This window comes from Pleurodeles waltl, chromosome 9, assembly GCF_031143425.1.
Source record: "Pleurodeles waltl isolate 20211129_DDA chromosome 9, aPleWal1.hap1.20221129, whole genome shotgun sequence".
Lineage (NCBI taxonomy): Eukaryota > Metazoa > Chordata > Amphibia > Caudata > Salamandridae > Pleurodeles > Pleurodeles waltl.
Genome location: NC_090448.1, coordinates 1,015,032,214 through 1,015,053,310, shown reverse-complemented (window position 1 = coordinate 1,015,053,310; position 21,097 = coordinate 1,015,032,214).

Here is a 21,097-nt window from a genome sequence, read left to right as displayed (position 1 = left end):
GGAATTATTCTTCCATTCGCACCTTGCAGGAACAATGCAAGGCTCCACAATGCATGCAATGCGCGATTGTGAGATTTTCCAGCACATGGCTTGATTTCCAGTCGTCACAGAGCCTTATACTGCAATTTTATAACACCGGCAGATGCAACCATTTGCAGATAGAGAAGGTTGCAGTTCAAGCAGATTTACTGCCACTCAAGTTGATTTTCTACTTGAGCAACAGCAAAATCAACTTGAATGGCCACACGCTCTTGCACAATGCAGGGTGCCATTTGCGCTGATTTTCAACGTTGTTCACACTACCGGTACTAAATTGCATCACAAGCAGCATATTTTCTGCCCATTGGCAGAATTCCATGGAATCTCGCAGAGCTTTCTGCAACTCCTCGGAATTCCACGGAGTAAAAATCCATGATTTCCACCCACCCCTAATTCATGGTTGCTTTATCTTCGAATATGGTATTGGGTTCCAAAACATTACTTTCATAATATAAATGCACGTAGATCAGAGACATGCAATTTATAGTAAAATTAAGAGCAATAGAAGTCAATAGAGTGAAGGGTATTTTTATAGCGAGTGAGGGGGTTAGTAGATGATTGTATCAGGGCTCTCCTCTTCACTCCTCCCACTTTTAGTGCAATGAAAGAAGCTTCCTTTTTTAAGTCCAGCAAGACAATCTTTGCTGTCTGGCGAGACGTTATGTCAGCAAAGCACACAACACACACAATACCCAACATACAGAAAAGGGCTTTTGGCCAGCCCTCTTCAGCCATTTACTTGTTTGAGTGAGCCTCTGTAGGTCACATATCACATCAGGTGACGTCATGTGTGAATGTGTGCATATTCTGCACTTCGAGTTTGAATTGGTAATGTAGTAAAATAGTAGTGTTTTTTGTTATTTGTTTTGCATTAGCAGTATGATGGTTCTCATTTTTGTAAGCTCAAAACTGCCACTGCCTCTCCAGACTCTCCCTGTTGAAGCCAATGCAGGCAGTTCATGGGCCACTCTTAAGTATACTTTTTGCCTGTGATCTCCCACCCGACCACTATTGTTGGCTCCCTTGCATTCCTCCATCATTCACCTCCTCCCCTGAACAACTGTGGCAGTTCTCTAGAAAGAGCTCTCTAGAAAGATACATCTGCTCTGGCCTGGGAAAGCTCAGTGTATCAGAGAGAAGATGAAGGCAAAAACTGTTCGCAGTCACCTGCCTCAGTTAACACACAGCATGATTTGACTTCTGCCTATGCTCACACAGTCGCAGAAGATGCTGGGACTCAATGCATGCAGTGTGGTGTCCCAAGCATATTGACATATAAGCATAAGAAAACATTTCTATGACTTTCAAAACCCACTCTGCAGCTCATAGAGGAGTTTCCGCCGCTCTCTGAAAGTTAGCTCTCTAACACCCATACTTGCAGAAGAAAGATAACATTGCCTCCTTATGCAGTACTGCTGTCATTTATAGTTACTTGCAAGAGCAACCTAGGAGGAACCCTAAGCAAGGTCAAAAACATCAAACTAAGGCCCTCGTTATGACATTGGCGGTAAATCCCACTTACTGCCATGCCGACTGCCGCCGCATACGGCTGCCACAGCGGATATCCACTAACCATATTATGACACACACACACCAATCTGTCACTATTCAGACACACACACAAATCCGCCAGCCCAAAGGTCAGTGATAAAGTGGCGGTAGTGAAACCCACACCGTTACGCCAACAGAACAACTCCCACAACATTATGACCCACAAATCATGACAGCGGACATTCAGTGGCGGTAAACCATTGGCAGTTCATACCGCTGTGCTCAAAATACACACACACTAACAAAACAGCACCACATTGGACAATTCAAACTACACACACCTGACACACATACACACACCACTCCCACGCACACACACCACTATAAAACACACACCCACAGTACCCACAAACCTTTACGACTACAAACCATTGCCAACAGACTGACATCACGACTACTGACAAGACCAGACCCACACACCACCATCACCTATACACCACCCACGCACCTTCTTACAACACACACCCCAACACATCACCCTACACACCCTCACACACAGCACTCACACCACTCTCATGGCACCACTACGACACCCCAGATTCTCTGAGGAGGAGCTGAGGGTCATGGTGGAGGAAATCATCCGGGTAGAGCCACAGCTCTTTGGATCACAGGTGCAGCAGTTATCCATTGCTAGGAAGATGGAGCTAAAGCTGAGAATTGTGGACAGGGTCAATGCCGTGGGACAGTATCCCAGAACAGGGGATGACATCAGGAAGAGGTGGAATGACCTACGTGGAAGGTACGTTCCATTGCAGCAAGACACCAACCCGCTGTACAGAGGACTGGCGATGGACGCCCACCTCCTCCCCCACAACTAAAAACATGGGAGGAGCATGTCTTGGCAATCATGCATCCTGAGGGCCTGGCAGGAGTTGCAGGAGGACTGACTCTTGTAAGTCAACTCTATACTACTATCACCCCCCTACCTACATGCCATCATATACCCTCACTCCCATCACTCCATCACTTCCCACACACCCCACCATCACATCTCACTCATCCTAATGTCAAGCCCTACATGCTCTACCAATGCATGGACACCCCTCACAGCCCTACATGGGCACACTAGAGACATTCAGCTAGCCCAGCAAATAACAACTCACACAAGGGAAAGCTGTCAGGGCAATTTCAAACATAGAGGCAACCCACCCATGCACACGATGTCACACACAGAAACAATAACACTGCATTTACATCCCCACAGGTATCCCAGCCAATGTCACCGGAGAAGAGGTGCCAGTAACATCCAGTCCCCCGACAGAAGAGGCCCACAGTGATGACAGCAGCTCTGCTCGCCTGGATCTGGATAACCAACCTGGCCCATCAGGGACCACCGGACAGTCAGTCACCCAGCCACAGTCTCACACCATCACCGAGCCTCCCCCCTCAGGAAACACCACCACAGCACCCACCCAGCAGGCTCATACCTCTATCCTCAGGACACGTCAATCAGCAGTGTGTCCACCACTACAGGGACCCCAGGGCACCCAACAAACCCAGGACAATCAGGGACCTGGGGTCAGTGGGCACACGTTTCAGGAGACAGAGGCACAGGACAACAGGGGAGCTGGGAGGAATGCTGTGCAACAGGAGGACGACAGGTCCAGGGAACCGACCCTCCAGGAGGCACTCACAGCGATCCTGGGAGCCTACCAACATTCCCAGAATATGCTGGGTCAGATTCTGTACAAGATGCAGGAGAACATGCGGCTGCAGGAGGGACAGTACCTGGGGATCCGGGAGGACTTGAAGTCCATTAACACCACCCTGGTCTTCGTTGCAAGGGTGCTGGCAGACATGGCCAACAGTATGAGGGAGGCAGTGGCACACCACCAGGCCCCTGACACCAGCCTGACTACTGAACAGCCCTCCACCTCCAGTACCGCTAGTGGACAGGAGTTCCCGCCACAGGTCCAACAGGCCACCAGCACCCCTCCCCTTGCAGAAGGTGAACCACCCTGCAAACTTTCACTGCGATCCAGGCATAAGCAAGAGACTATTGCCAAGACCCCCGCCAGGAAATAAAACTCTCCTGATTGTCACCGTTGTGTCCCACTCTGTCACCCTGTCCACCTTGAACTGCCATCGCTCCCCTTCGTATGCCCCCTTGGACACTGCACCTGTGATACAAATAGACTGGACTCTACCCTGGACTTTCCTCCATCATCAACCCAGCCCATTGCACTACCCCCTCGTCTTCAGAGCACTGCAATAAACACACTTTGAAAAAATACAAGCATGGTGTATGTCAAATGATTTTAAAAAGTATTCATTTAACAAGGTTCAAATATTGAAGTTCAACTGTACAGCAATGTTTACATAGGAAAGACCTGGAGTTGTCTGCACTGAACACACCAGGAGCAATAGTGGGGCACCAACATCTGCAAACAGAGATGCCAAAGGGTACAGTAAATGGGCATAGAAGTAGGAATTCACAGCCTGCCAGTGACAATGTTACACATCAAACTGTCAATGAAATGTGAAGTTACATAGGGCCTAATTCTGAGTCTGACGGGCGGCGGAGGCCGCCCGCCAGACTTCCCCCCTCCGAAATACCGCTCCGCGGTCGAAAGACCGCGGAGGGTATTCCGAGTTTTCCCCTGGGCTGGCGGGCGGTCTTCGCAAGACCACCCGCCAGCCCAGGGGAAAACTCCCTTCCCACGATGACGCCGGCTCGTAATAGAGCCGGCGGAGTGGGAAGGTGCGACGGGTGCAGTTGCACCCGTCGCGTATTTCAGTGTCTGCTTTGCAGACACTGAAATACTTTTAGGGGCCCTCTTACGGGGGCCCCTGCCGTGCCCATGCCATAGGCATGGGCACGGCAGGGGCCCCCAGGGGCCCCGTGACTCCCCCTCCCGCCATCCGGTTCCCGGCGGGAGAACCGCCAGGAACTGGATGGCGGGAGGGGGAGTCGGAATCCTCCATGGCTGCGGAGCGCGCTCCGCAGCCATGGAGGATTCCTACGAGCGGCGGAAAGTCAGCGGGAGACCGCTGGCTTTCCGCGTCTGACCGCGGCTAAACCGCCGCGGTCAGAATGCTCGTAGGAGCACCGCCAGCCTGTTGGCGGTGCTCCCGTGGTCGGTGGCCCTGGCGGCCACCGACCGCCAGGGTCGGAATGACCCGCATAGTCTTCCCTGTGTGTTATTGGAAGTATTGATGAATGACTGCACTTCTGTTGTCCTCATCCTTTGCCTCCTCATCTTCACTGTCTACAGGGTCCACTGCTGCCACACAGCCATCTCCAGCCTCCTCCTCCTGCTGAAAAGGCACATGGTGGCGAAGGCAAGGTTGTACAACATACAGCATGCCACGATGATCTGGCAGACCTTCTTCGGTGAGTAGCACAGGGAGCCACCTGTTAGCTGAAGGCAACAAAACCTGGCCTTCAGGAGGCTGAATGTCCTTTCTATTATCCTTCATGTTCGCCCATGTGCCTCATTGTAACTTTCCTCTGCCCTTGTCCTCGCATTCCTCACAGGGGTCAGTAGCCATGAGAGGTTGGGGTAACAAGAGTCACCTGCATATATCAAGGGACAACTGTCAGCCACACACTCACCCTTACGGCCCACAACATACCCACACACCAACATCCACTGGGTGGGAACCAGGGCTCACCTATTAGCCACACCCTATGCCTCAGGAGTTGAGTCATCACATTTGGGATGCTGCTATTCCTTAGGATAAAGGAATCATGCACAGATCCAGGATACTTAGCATTGATGTGGGAGATGTACTGCTCCGCCAGGCACACCATCTGGACATTCATGGATTGAAAACTCTTTCAATTTCTGAAGACCTGTTCATTGGCAAATGCAAAATGTGTTCCATCAATTGCCCCAATGATGTTGGGGATGTGTCCCATTGCATAGAGGTCAGCTTTCACTGTGGCCAAATCCTCCACCTGGGGAAAAACGATGTAGCTGCACATGTGTTTAATCAGGGCAGACAACACTCTGGTCAGCACTATTGAGAACATTGGCTGTGGCATTCCTGCTGCCAAGCCCACTGTCACTTGGAAAGAACCAATTGCCAGGAAATGGAGCACAGATAGCACTTGCACAAGAGGGGGGATCCCGGTGTAGTGACGGATAGCAGATATTAGGTCAGGCTCCAATTGGGCACACAGCTCCATGATTGTGGCCCTGTCAAGTCTATAGGTAAGGATAATGTACCTATCCTCCATTGTTGCAAGTCCACCAGGGGTCACCTCCTACAACCACTCCCTCTTCCTCAACTCCCAAACCTTCTCCCTCTTCCCACCGCAATGTCCTTAAGACGCTTTTCCTCTCCAACATTGACCTCTTCCATACCCATTTGCCCCCTCCCCCACGTCAGGCCAGGGTGATCAAAATGCAGGCAAGCACCTCAGCCACCCAGTCCACGGGCACAGTAGTGTCCCTAGCAACTCAAGGTGGGAAAGGATCCCGGCCACCAGCCAGCAAGACGGAAAGGGTGCCTGCCCCAAGTGCTTCAAGGAAGGACAAGGAGCCAGCCCCAGCTGCTGGAAGGAAGGGCAAGGAGCCAGCCCCAGCTGCAGGAAGGAAGGGCAAGGAGCCTGTCCGAGCTGCATGAAGGAAGGGCAAGGAGCCAGCTCCAGCTGCAAAAAGGGAGAGCAAGGAGCAAGCCCCAGCTGCTGTCAAAAGGGACAAGGAGCCATCCCCAGCTGCTGCCAGGAAGGGCAATGGACCTGCACCAGCAGGCATTAAGGACAAGGGACCTGGTGCTGGGACTCAGTCGGAGCCCCCACCACCAACCATGGTGGTGCAGCCATCCGAGGCTGAAGGGGATGGGCGGGAGCCTCCCCCACCACCACCACCAGCAGCAGCCCCAGTGGGCAGCCGTCCAAGGTTGCAGGGGATGGGCTGGAGCCTCCCCCCACCACCACCACCAGCACCGCGACCAGCAGCAGCGGTCCCAGTGGGCAGCCGTCCGAGGCTGCAGGGGATGGGCTGGAGCCTCCCCCCACCACCACCAGCTCCACCAGCAGCACCGCCACCACCACCAGCAGCAGCTCCAGCGGGCAGCCGTACGAGGCTGAAGAGAATGGGCTGGAGCCTCCCCCCACCACCACCAGCAGTAGCAGCAGCACCACCACTGCCACCACTGAACAGCCATCTCCGCCGGCGGACAGTGTGTAGCCCCGCATCCATGGTGCTATTGTGCAGCCTGGCCACTGCAAATCCTGTGGGTATCACACCCAGCTGAGAGACTGTGACCTTGCACTCCCCAAGATCTGCATCACTGGGCACGATGCTCCCTACAGAACCAGTGGAGAAGCCATCCACTCACCCCATCCTCCTCAGGATGAAGCTCACTGGGCACGATGCCCCCTCCAGAACCAGTGGAGAAGCCATCCACTCACCCCATCCTCCTCAGGATGAAGCTCACTGGGCACGATGCCCCCTCCAGAACCAGTGGAGAAGCCATCCACTCACTCCATACTCACCAGGATGAAGTTCACTGGGCACGATGCCCCCTCCAGAACCAGTGGAGAAGCCATCCACTCGAGAGACTGTGGCTTGCAATCCCTAGGACAAAGCAATGGGCATGTTTCCCCCTCCAGAGCCAGTGGAGAAGTCATCCACTCGAGAGACTGTGGCCTTGCACTTCCCAGGACAGAGCAACAGGCATGTTGCCCCGTCCGGAGCCAGTGGAGAAGTCATCCACTCGAGAGACTGTGGCCTTGCACTTCCCAGGACAGAGCAATGAGCATGTTGCCCCCTCTAGGACCAGTGGTGTTGTACCATCTTCCGGCTGAGGTGCCCCCCGTTCCCCGTCTCGCTGAGGTTCCTGCCTATTTTCGACCTGATGGCCCTGCAGTGTTCTCTCTGTGTTGTTGCAGGAGTGAGGTGGGGCCTTGGACTTTGTGATGTGGCCCTGTGGCCCACGAACATTGAGGTCTGGGCAGTGTCCCTTGATTTGAACATATGTATGTACCTTTTTATTTGGATGCATGTATTCCTACCATATTTATCTCATTACACTCACTTTAATCTATTGTAGTTGTCCTTGTATTATTCCTGAGGGGTACGGCCTCAATATGTTATGTTACTGCATCTGCTTGTGTGTATGGTGTTGGGGGTGGGGGTGTTGCATTTTGCGCGTGTGTGTCACTCTCTTTTTCCTCCCCTGTGTGCTAGACGGCTGTACTCACTGTGGTCATCTTTGCCGTTGTTGGTGTTCGTAGTGGAGCTGCAGGTAGAAGAGCATGGGGAAGACATGCAACTTGGGCTCCATGGCGGCGTGGTTCTTCCCAGAGTCTCCACAGGTGAGTCGTTTCCCTTCTGTGCAGTGTTTCCGCCAAGCTTTTGATGTCGTTGGTACTGCCCCGGAAAAGGTGGCGGATTGGCATGTCTTAATACAATGGGCGGAACATTGTCTTCCACCTGGCTATAGGCGGTTACCGCCGTGGTGCCAGTCGATACCGCCCTGGCGGTCGTTGTGTTAAAGTGGCTGTCTGTCTGAGCTGTTTCCGCCGTGGTCAGAATTTGGGGCTAATTACTGCCGGCCTGTTGGCGGTATTAGCGCCACTTTATCACCGACCGCCAGGGTTGTAATGAGGACCTAACTGCTTTCAAATAATATTAATTAGAGTTAATTCCAAGAGCAGTCTAGAAGGAACTCTAAGAAACGTGAACATGTGCTTCCAAAAAACGTTATACTTTTCTAAAGTTCAATAGTGAGATAAAACATCAAAGCAGTATATATAATTACTTGTAAGGAGACCTTTACTTAATAACCCTTGAGGAAAATGTGACTACTTTCACTTGTTGCTATACAAAGGAACAGATTTACTAAGATTTGCCGCTGCATCAAATAGAGGGAGCAGGAATGCATTTACTAAGATGTGGCATTTTCCTGCTCTCTCGCTGCGCGGGTGCAGTATGCACTGCCTAACGCCAATGGAAGCACTTTTGTACCATAATGCAAGGGTACCAGCATTACATGCAGGAATGTTTTTATGCAGAAAGGGACAACTTCCTGCACAAAACAATCTTCACAGGCTTTTTCCTCTTCTAGTGTGCTGCGGAAGACCATGTTGATGCATTCCAAGCTGTACTATTCTTACTAAATCTGTGAATGCTCAAAAATCCATGGGTGGCTGCATCTCCTGAGACTATATCATTTACGAGCAACCTATTAGTACATAGGTCACATCACAAATTTCATTTCCATTTACAAACCATTGATTATGCAAACTGAACATCCCAGGTTGTGGTTGGGATTAGTACATCAGGCCCCTTATTGTTATTTTTTTTACATTAATGTATTGTAAAGCAACAAATCATACTCTTAATATATGCACGTCATGTATAATACATAATAGTTATAGACATGGGCTGTACATATGTACACTTACGATGAAGTAACTTCTGAATAAGAAGCGTACAACAGGAGACAGCAACATGAATTGCATCAGAGGGAAATACAGAAATATCATTCTCTACTAATGTCCAATCGGAACATACTTAAAACTAACAACCAGCAGTTCAAGCTATAGATACAATCAAGGTATTGTGCAAGAGCACCTATGCTCCAGAAGCATCTGAGTCGTTGACATGACAAACTAAGTAACATTTTTGTGGGTCCCAAGTGTCTTTGGGGTACGAGGAGGAAGGTAGCAATTTTGCATATGCTTAAAGCTGCTCATTGAATACATGAGATATTTAAGAAACTTGAATGGGCGTGGGATCACTCCCTCAATGGATAGCAATCTGTCATTCCTCAAGCAGCAGTGCCAATGTAGATAACTTCCACACATCTGCAGGAACAAATCTGACAAAACCCAACAGCAAACTCTGGGGACGGGTGTAATGGGACAGCTGATCAATAATGTCATCTCCCTAGTAAATGTTAACCGGTGTTTGCTGATTTGACGACCCCTCCCCCACCCATGCTAGTTAAAACAATTGTAATACACATCATTGCACCTGGAGCATTAAGCATCTTCCCTGAGCCCACCAATAACAAACTGAGTGATCTGTGATATATTCTATGAAGGAAGTGTATGATATGCAATCTGCTATTGGGCGGTATGGCACCAGTTTGCACACACCAGTAGGCCCAGTCCATCTCATCTAATGAGATTCTATTTATCTCTTGAAGTTAGCTTAAAGAGCGGGGCATCAGCCTGCATGGAATTGTATGGGCATGTGATAAGGCCTTTAGCAGTTTTGGTCGTAAGAATAAATGTTAGTTACATAAAATTGTGGGCTCCAGTAGGGAATGTTGAAAGGGTGACCTCAAAGGCTGCAGGCAGTTCATAATAGAGAAACGCTACTCGAGGGGTGCGTTCGCCAATGCTGGCAAAGTTTTGTAGCTGGGTAAAGGTACCCTCAGGAAATATATCTCTGAATGTGTCCAAATTGAGTGTGTAACAGGTTTAAGGATTTCCCGTCGCATACCAGGAATAACCACGGGTGATGTAAAAGCGGGAGTTCATGTGAATATAAATGGTTTACTCCAGTTCTTCAGTGCAGTCCATGCCGATACCGGGTAGATGACTATATTGATTTCATTTCTCCTATTTCAAATTTTTGCAAACAGCACGGCTTTAAGTAGGGTTCAGGGCTGCTATGTTTCCTGCAATCGCCCGATGGGAGTGAAAGGGAGTGGAAAATACCACTTATAGGCATATTGTGCTTGGAAAGAAAGAAAATTGAGTTCTGGATTCGGGACAGTGAAGTCACATGATTATATGCTTATGCAAGGTGAAGAATTCCCATTTAAGCACAAGATCATATGCAAGATGAAGAATTCCCATTTAAAACATAGTTGCTATTCGTCCAAGGTCAGCTTATTCTTTAGAGATCAGACTAATGAGACAACATGCTTGGGCAGAAGTAACGGGATAATATTGAAAAAATACAAACATTTTGACAGGGCAATCATTTTCTTCAAAGCTATCTTACCCACCAGAGGTAGGGACAGGTAGATCAAAGCATTATCTGCGTTGGGAGACTGGTAATTGCTACACCATAATTTACTTTGATGACAGCGGCAGGGTTCCGATTGATCAATATGCCAAGGCGTTTTAATGGTTTCAATATGGCAAGGTATTTTAATAGTTTCAATATGCCAAGGTATTTTAATGGTTCCTTGCATCACTCAAGTGAGAAATTCTAAATTGCATTTCTGAATTGATGGCTCCCATTTATATCTAGGCCCCAGAGGTATTCAAACTTTATGTATCCCCTAACAATGGGGATATGATTTCCTTGGGATCACAAATGTAGACAACAATGTCATCACGATATTGTGGTAGAAGCTTTCTAATCAAGGACGTTTCAGGCACAGCATCAGTAGATTTGCCTTAATCTACATGCAAGTGCTTCTGGCGCTAGGGCAAACAAAATCGGGGACAGAGGGCATCCCTTCCTGGTGCCCTGGCTTTTTTACATGAAGTCAGAAAGAAACCCATCAATGTGGATGTTTGCAACGGGGCTGACGTAAAGTAACTGGATCTGGTCAGCTAAAGGCTGCATCACACCAATTCTCTGCAGTACCTGATATAGATACTAACTCTCCAGAAAATCGAATCCCTTAGTTGCATCCAAGAGTGCTGCCACTGATTCCAGCTCCAGGTCCAATTGACGGAACGCATATATTGTTTGCAAATTGTGGGATGTTGGTCTTGTATTGGTAAAACCTGATTGATCAGGCAGTACTGATCTACTGGCAACTATTTTAAGCTATCGGCACTATTTTAGCAAGTATTTTAGCATCAGTATTTGCGAGTGTGGCCTATGAGATTCACTCAAGTGTGCTGGTTTGCCTAGTTTAAGAAGCATAATAAGAAGAGCATCATTGTTGGAGGAAGAACACTTTTCTCATTTGTGTCCTCAAAGGGAGCCAGGCACAGGTGGAGCCCAAATGGAGGTATATTCTTTTTTTAAATTTATCAGGTAGACCATCCTTGCCTGCTTCCTTACTGCCTGGTATTCACCAGACAGTTGCCACTATGTCTAGTATACTAATGCGCTGTATGAAGAATTCCCTATGACCATTTCCTAGTCATACAAGGGAAATGCTATCTAGATAACAAAGTGTTTGGAATTGCCTAGTATGAGGCTTAGACATATTTGAATCAGTGTAGTTGGGATGGCAAAGGCTTGAAAGATGATCGCAGTGCCATGGCAAGTCTGGCCATCCTCATAGAAGGCTGCTTATCAAGCTGTTAGCACATGGGTGTATGAGTATGTTTGCTAAGGACCTGTCTGTTCTCTTGCCTTCCTCATAGGAGCATGCTTTTGCACCCCTGCTTAGGTGATTAACCTACCGTTCAACAATGTCGTATAGTCTGCAATCTTATTTTTAATATTGCCATCAATACGTACATATTTTCTACCAGCATTCTAGAAGAACTTTATTTTCTAGGAAATATTTGAGCAATTATATCATATGATGAGGTTTCATATATTTAGGAGACTAATGTTCACTGCAAGTCAGGAAATCAAAAGTGTTATTAACTTTGCTACTTATATATTTAACTACATGTTCCCTAGATGTTTGTGAACACAGTGGCGTAACACAGGCCACACAGCCTCTGTGATGCAGTGGGGGCCCATCTCTAGGGTACCCCTCAGCACAGAGCCCTGGCCTGAGAGCTCCTGATTGAGTTCACCGGGGGGCCCCTCCGTGTACTTTGAATGGCTTCCCTCAATATTTGTTAAGCCACCTTGTAAACTTAATATTTATAATAATTTCTATAGGGAAATTACTTTGATCAGACCTGCAGGACTGCCAAGGACAGAAATATGGTGCAAAAGGGATTTGATCCATCCTAAATATGTCTGGTTTTTGGCAGCCCCAAATGGGCTAACTTGTCATGGACTGAAAGTTGAGGTATGCTGAGTCCTTTTCTTGATTGCCTGAGGAAAGAGTGCCTATGCCCAATAGTCATAGTGCCTGCAAGCACAGAAAAGTATTTGTGAATGTGTCAAGTGTCTTCTTTAGAGGGTTCTTGTTAGGAGGCAACCTTACAAATGGGAAAAACCTCCTTGGCAATCTAGTATCATTTGAATGAAGATGGATGAAAGTTAATACTGAGGAAATCAGTGAGGCACCAAACTCCTACTGACACAATGAAGGATTAAAGAGCCAAGCTTCTGGATTCAGAAATCCAACTACTAGAAGCAAAAATCTGGGACAAAAATAGTACCATGTGGGAAAGTAGTAGTGCAGAATTTTAGAAAAAATAAGGACAACAATGTATTATGAGGCATCCTCCTCACATGATTGACTATTTTATACATAATTTAAGTAGGAATTGACATCACTGAAAACACTCTACCTCGTCTTAGATTAATAACGTCAAATATAATTTTACGGACAAACCACGATGGGCTAGGTGTACAAAGATTGGTAATAGCGAATTTTTTTTGTGATTCACTGTTTGGTAATCACTATTACCAATGTACAAAACTGCTATTTGGCCGATTAGCTACAGTGGGGTTGCTAATAGACCTACCTCATGAATATAAATGTGGAAGGTTGCTATTTGTGACTCACGAGGATTTGCTGCCTTCACAGAGATTGGGGCATGCTGGGGTAAGCAGACCACCCTGTCTGTGATCTATTTTAAATAAAGTAATCATTTTTTTTAATGCAGCCTGTTTTCCTTAAAGGAAAATGGGATGCATTTAAAAATAAAAAATACAAGTTTAATTTTTTTTTAAAGAGTAGGCAGTGGTCCTTACAAAATATTTATTCAACCATCCTCAAAAGGAAAGTGGTTCAAAGGGGACCCCTTCCCATGTGTGAATGGGTTACCTCCAACTTTGAAATGGCAGCAACACATAAAAGTTTTGCAACCGCATTTTTGTTGCAAAACATTTTTACATATCAATGAGAATCAGTATTTGGAAGGGACCCTCCTAAAACACCCTTTCCAAATATCGATACACATACCCAAAATGGGATTCAGGACCAGGTTACCGAATCACAATTTGGTCTTTGCACAGATGAAAGGGCATTTTTGTGTTTGCAAATGGACCAATTCTGCAAATCACGCCATTTGCAAATGCAAAAATGTTCGATACATCTAGCCTTATCTAGGTAAGAGCTGGTTATAAGGATTGTCAATACCCTTTTCTCAGAAAGGTATTGTGTTTTTTTTTAAACAAAGGATCCCACATTTAGCATTCTTTATTCCTTCTGCTGCTGCCCTTTAAGTCCAGCACTCCAGGTAACTCACGGAATCCCCGCAGGGTGATGATGTTAAAGCGGTTTGGGTTGCATGGATGTTCAGCTTTGCACTGAGTTCAGCGTTCAGGAACACACTGGCTGGCAGCATGAGGAGCAATTCTTCCTTTTTTGAATACACACTTTCTTTGGTAAGTTCTTGAACCTAATGTCAGCATGGTTGTAACACAACTTACGCCTATGCTTTCACTGGGTGGATGATATAGAAACATCTAGTATGCTTCCTGAAGCTGCTATCATCAAAGTGTTTTCTCCTAGGACTTTGCATCTCTTCTCCCAGCCTCCTTCCCCCTTTTCAAGAAATCTTCCTGTCTAGTCATTCACTATTCCTTTTCACAGCAGGACCATTATGCTTAGCCTAGAAAATTCTGACATTTTTCTTCTTGATGCTGGTCTCTCTTAACCATGACTGCAGAAACAGATGCTGGGAGATAAAGCCCCGGAAGTTATCTTACTTGCCGAATCTTTGCATTTTAGCTTCTCACGCCTACATTCCATAAGAATTTGATCTTCACCAAGTTAGAGGCTTCTCAACTACGTAGCACTATGCAGTGATCAGATTCCCTCAACATCAGGCACTAGACTGCAGAGATTTATTTAGCTCAACCCAGCAGGCATCAAATTGCTGTATGGAGAAGACCATAACAAGAGGTATGAGGAGCATTAACAAAAGTCATAAGAAGTGGTGAGTTTGCAGGCAGATATTGAAATATAAACAAGAACTGCCATTATTGACAATGTTGTAGTGGTTGGGCAAGTTTTGATCATAGTTATCATCTAAGTGTCCAGACATCAAGGCAGGAGAGACTTACAGCAGATGAGTTGGAAATGAAAGGTAAAGTATTATTTGAGGAGTTACAGTGACAGTACAAATTGAGATGATGTAGTTTAAGTACAGACCAAAGAAGAGCATGGTCATTTTAAAAGAAATGTCAAAAAGTAAAGGACATTATTGCGATCTTATAAAGCAGGAGTCGTTTAAGAATAAAAAGTGAGGAGTGAGTGGAAGGAGGGAATATGTAAGGGTGTTGCGATACAGCCACAGAGTGTGGGAATTGTGCTATTTCATACTCACAACTCCTGCCTTAGAAAAGGCAGGAGTCATGCCCACCCCCCCAATGGCCAGCACAGGGGACAAGGGTCCCCTGGTCATGGCCGTTGCACCCTGTGCCATGTATGGGGCCCCCTTTTCAGGGCCCCCTAGGCACTTTAAAAATAAAATAAAATACTTACCTGTACTTACCTGGGATGGGGTCCCCCAACCGCCGCTGTCCCTCTGGTGTGGGTGGGGGTGTCCCTGGGGCCTGGGGAGGGCACCTGTGGGCTTATTCCATAGTGTTCCACCATGGAAATAGGCCCACAGGTCCCCTAACACCTACCCTAACCCATGCATAAACAAATGGGGCAAAGCAAGCCTTGCACCATTTTTTCACCCCTCCTCCCTCCCGTGCACCATTTTTGCAGGAGAGTATAAATATGGCGTTAAGGCCATAGAGTCATTTTTTGCAGAGGCTCGCCTACCTTGCATATCATTAAGGCCAAGGTAGGTTTCCACTTCCAAAAAATGACTTTAACACCATAAATTTGGTGCTAGACGGGTCTAGCACCAAAGTATAATTATGGAGTTAGTTTTGCACCGAATTAGAGTTTTAAAAAATGACGCTAATTCAGTGCAAAAAGAGTATAAACATGCCCCTAAGTGCCACAACATAACATAACACAGAGAAACACAACATTATCCATTAGCTATTTTGAAGTACCTTACAAGCCCAATCCGACTTCTTTTCAACAAGAAATGTGACTCATGTACCAATCTTCCCCAGCCACCACCATTGTGTTAGAACTGTGGGCGTCATTCAGTGTTTTGCTGGAGGACCTTAGACTGAATTGTTCACCCTCATGTAAGGGAGTAATGTTTAGCCCACAAGTACTTTGCTTCCCACCTGCCATTGTAATCTCACTTTGGACCAGCCAATCATGACTAGCCCCTTTTAAATAATAGTGTGCTGATTACGCATAGGTCAGGGCATTAACCCAAAAGAGAAAGTGTGTGTGTTCTGTTTGTGTATGTTGTGGGTGTGCTTGTGCATGCATGCGCGCGTGTGTGAGTGCATGCCGTTTTATGTCTCCCGGGATCACGGCCGGACTGGCCATAGCGGGCGATGGGGGCCGGTTTTGTGACTGGAAGGCGGTTTTGCAGCAGTACTGCAAAATCGTCCCCCATTAACAAAAGCAATAGTGCTTCGTACGTGCACCACTCCACAACACCCCCCCTCCCCCCCCCCCCCCCCCACCACTGGGACCCAAGGGCTGGACTGACAAAATTGCCAGGGCTGCTTTGGTTCCAGTCCTTCCCTGCCTAAGATGGCGCAGATAGTAGCTTGAGCGTGGATATTTATATATTTTCATGTAGTTAGACAGTGAATGTTGAAATGAACATAGTAAGAAAATGTGTACTTTTGGTGGATTTATTTGCTAAATTAATACGCATTCAGCTAAAGGACAGAAGTTAAGACCAATGCCAGAATTCGGACGTATCAATCTATTGCTTTTGGGGAACATACATGCAGGTTGTACCAGTAAATGGTGACAGAGCTGCATTCATGTACTTGCATGTCAAACTCCATTGGTAGGCGAGAACAATTCCAATTTCTCTCTAATTTAGCAAATGCACAGATTAACCAGTGCCTTTAGGGCCAGCAGATTGAAGCTGGAGAGTAATTTTCACCGGGGAATTGTTCCTGCCTGTTCATTTCATTTCAGTTATTGTTTTACACAATTTAGAAGGCTCTCCAAACCACATTCCTAGACAGCCAAAACACTAAAACAAAGCAACTCAATTTGAATATCTCAGGGCACGGAAATGTGCATTTAACTTGCAGCGATAATGCTTCCTGGAGCACACATACAATTACCGCAGGGAGGACTTATCCTGATGCACGGTTTATACTAATTTCTTCACCTCACTATGATTACGGTAAAAAAGGGAATTTTAAAAAGCATTTGGAGATGTGTAAGAAACCATGACTACCATTTGTTTTGGGAGCCGAATAAATACGATTGCTCAATTTTAAATTAAGATCTAAATAATATAATAGTGGATAACATTTGGTAATTAAAGTAAACTAACTTCACCAACTATTTAAGTTCAAGCTAAAATGTAGGTTAAAAGATACTAGGAGGCGGGGATATGGTGTTAACACTGACATTTTACTAATGAATATTCATGTATTATGAATGTTAAATCTGCATAGAAAATGAGGTAATATAGAAAAATAATACACAAGTTTGAAAATGTGCCTACTTGAGTGATCACCAGTAATCACGAAGCGTACTTGTATTAACAGCTGATTAATGTAAAATGTTGAGCTTATTTTTGGATTAATGTAGTAGTATGTAGTATGTCATATTAATGGTCATGTATTCTGTATTTGCTTTACTGATCATAGGCCTTACTTTAGCAAGGTCTTGGGCCTAGTTGCACGGCCTCATGTTAAATTGCTTTGCTTAGACAAATCATAAAATGGCTGGTTAAAGAATTTGATTGTACTTTTCCACTGCGTTGACCGAATGCTAGTTGCTGAAATTCTTTCACATGAGAACTGCTTGCTAGAAAATGTTGTACTAGCTACTGATACTTTGTAAAACTTAGTGTGTGCAAAGGCGATGTTCCCAGGAACTTACAATGAATGCACTAACTGGAGTATAAGCTGATACAAATTTGTTACCTGACGAGCCCAACAACGCGAACCGGAGAAGAGGAGCCAATCATTGACATGTGAACAATGGTTTAGTAATATCTTAGATTTAAGGTTCTACTTTCATTGGACTAAATGTAAACGTATGATTCTTTGACCAATAGCAACGTGGGAAGTAGTTTTAGGGAATCTAACTTAGCCAGACTGCACCAAGAAGAGACAGCCTATATTCTTCTAACTGCACCAAGAGTGCATTTTCCTAAATCTTTATTGAGAAGCAACGTTCTAACTTTATTGCTGAATTCCGATGCTTTGCTGACCCAACAGATGACCAATTGATGAAGACAGTCGCAGCTTACTGAACCAAACTGAGGCAAGGTATAAGACGATGTTACTGACTGCTTTGTCTAAATTCTTTTTGTTCTTAGGTACAAACCGATAATTTTGATACAGCCATAGTTAGATGTTTTCAAATTTGTGTTGATTCAATTGTTTAGCATGAAGCCCAAACATGCTATTCTAATCAGAAGGTTAGATAGAAGACTCACTGATGATGCTTGCTAAATATTAACAACATTTGATGTCTTTTCTTTGCTGAATCTAAATCTATGCCATTTCTATTGCACAGTTACTCTTGCTATTGATTTGTACTGTAACTTTAGAATGTGTAGTGATCCAAGCTTTGTTTAAATTGAGGTTCTTTAGAAGATCTGGTCAACCAGTATTGTTTATGTAAGGAAACACCCAGAACAACAACTCCGAAACCAGGAAGTCGTGAAAAACAAATGCGAATCAACGCTTTTGTTTTCCACGACTTCATGGTTTTCGTACCTTAACCATGCATGTCTGAACCACGTACATGCGTGGTTAAGGTACAGAAGAAGGGAGTTGGAGTCGACGCGGTGAAGGAGGAGGTAAGTTGGGCTGGGACTGGGGCTGTTTTATTTTGGGGGGGTGGGGTTCTCTAGGTGATTAGGGTTTGGGGCAGGGGGAGAGGGTTAGGTTTAAGGGGTGGGTTGGAGTGTTTAGGTTTTTGGGGCAGGGGTGGAGGCTCGGGGTATTTTTAGTTTTTGGGGTGGGGTGGGGGACTGGGGGTGATTAGGGTTTAGGAGGGAGGGGTCAGGGTTTAGGTTTAAGGGGTGGGTTGGGGTATTTAGGGTTTAGGGGCAGGGTGGGGACTCAGGGTATTTTTCGTTTTTGGGGTGGGGTGGGGGCTGGGGGTGATAAGGGTTTGAGGTCAGGGTGTAGGTTTAAGGGGTGGGTTGGGGTTGGGGTGGTTTAGGTTTTAGGGGAGGGGGTTGGGGTAATTTTGGGGGTGGGGTAGTTGTGGGGATGTGGGGGTCGCAGTAATTTTTGGGGGTGGGAGGCCAGGGGGAAGCATGCTGGAACCGTGCATGCTGATCACTAATGCGTTTACCAGGATTGCTTTTACAATGAAAAATCATTGTAAACGCATTCGTGGTAAAGGCATTAGTGTTAAGAACAAGGTCGTTGTTCCGACCCCGTTGTTGAGCCATGGGTGCTTGAAGCACTGGTGGTTCCAACATATAACCATTTCTGTATACTTATCATTTGATTTTGAGACTAAGTTACGTGATATTAGCATTGTCAATATAGGGAAATAAACATTCCAACTTTTACAGAAAGGCGTGGTAATTCATGGCCAAAGGGGTCATGGTGTGTGGAAATTATTGACTCCCAAGATTATTGATGTTATTGATTGGTATTGCTATTGCTTTGTATTGGAACTGAGTGTTATGGTGGGAACCTCTAACACGTCCCCTTATAATCTACGATAAGAAACCAAATAAGGTCAGACGCGCTAACAATGGCAAGTGGAGATCTGAACACCCTGCTCTGCCTAAAGAGCATCTACCTGTTCCCCCACCCTCCAAAGCAAGAATTGCCCATCTGGAGCCACTTTCCATGTCATGAGGAGGTTTAAATTGGAGCCCGTCTGCACGAAGGATTCATGCAGAAACATATTCTATGAGAGTGTTTCTCGTTTATCTCTTCACCAGGTCGACCACTGTAACTTTCTCTTGAGTGGTCTCCTCAAGACCCATGTCACCCCTCTGAAATCAAATCGACATTCAGAAGCACGTTTTGTGTATGGACCCAAAAGTTATGACCACATCTCTCCGATGCTGGTTAGGTATGCCCTTTGAAAATGGAATCAGCAATATCAATACAACAGAATATCGAGGACAAAATATCAACCATAAAATATCAGCATGAAAGCAGCTCTAAATTTTCTATACCTAATTCCAGAAACAGGTACCTATACAATAGACATATCTTCAAGGCACTTAGATGTGGACTTAGAATAGTAAATCTACACTCCCCTATATGCATTTACTCTTTGATATTTTGGCCCACAATATTCTGTCCTCCATATTAGTATGCCACAATATTGTTGGTGCCGATGTTCATTAGTAGAATATGGGTGTCCCTCTTCCCTAACTGCCCACTGAAGCCATTAACATATTCAAGACTCCTTGTACCACTCATGATGCCCTAGACACATGCATTCCCCATTACCTGGCAGACAAAGCTAAGCCAGGAGGCTCAAGACCATCCCCAAATGCTAAAGCACTATTGCTAGAACCTGCAACCTTTATAAAGGAATGTTAGAAATGGGGTCTTTGGTTGACAGTCAGGTTACCCCCTGTTCAAGCAAGGACCCTCACTCTAGTTAGGGTAAAAGAGAATCACCCTCAGCTAACCCCTGCTTACCACCTTGTTAGCTTTGCAGAGCAGTAGACTTAACTTCAGAGTGCTAGGTGTAAAGTATTTGTACCAACACACACAGTAATTTAATGAAAACACTACAAAATAACACAACATCAGTTTAGAATAATAGGAAATATTTATCTAAACAAAACAAGACCAAAATTACAAAAATCCACAATACACAAGTCAAGTTATCAATTAAAAATCAAAGAGTCTTTAAGTAGTTTCAAGCACACACTAACGGTCCCAGCATGATAAAGTACCTTGGGTGCGTCAAAAATAACCCCACACGGGCGAGTGCGCATCAAAAAGGGCTTGCGATGCATTGATTCCACTCACAAGTGGGAACTTGAGTTGTTTCTCCTTTCGCCGGGTCGGGGTGTGTCATTTCTTCTCTCTGCAGGAGAGCGATTCGTCGATCAGATCAGCACTCTCGGGTCCGGGCAGGCCTTGCGTTATTTTTCCACACCCAGCAGTACTTGAGTCAGAAATCCAGCCACACAATGATCCGAAAACCCCGCAGCGCGGGTTGTGATCTCCCAGCCTCCGTCAGCGATGCTGCGCGTCCTTTCTCCTGCTCCGTGCGTCGATTCTTCGGTCACGTTTCCTGCGAGCATCGATTCTCAGCTGCGGATCCAGCGGCGCGTCGTTTCTCCAGCCGCAGATCAGAGTTGCGTCGATCTTTTCACCGCCCGGCACTCTGTGCATGGATTTCCTTGTCTTTAGGCTGCCAGCTTCTCCTTTCAGGGTCCCAGGAACTGGGTGGGCACCACAGGGCAGAGTAGGAGTCTCTCCAGAGACTCCAGGTGCTGGCAGAGAAAAGTATTTGCTGTACCTGAGCATTCAAACAACAGGAGGCAAGCTCTAGATCA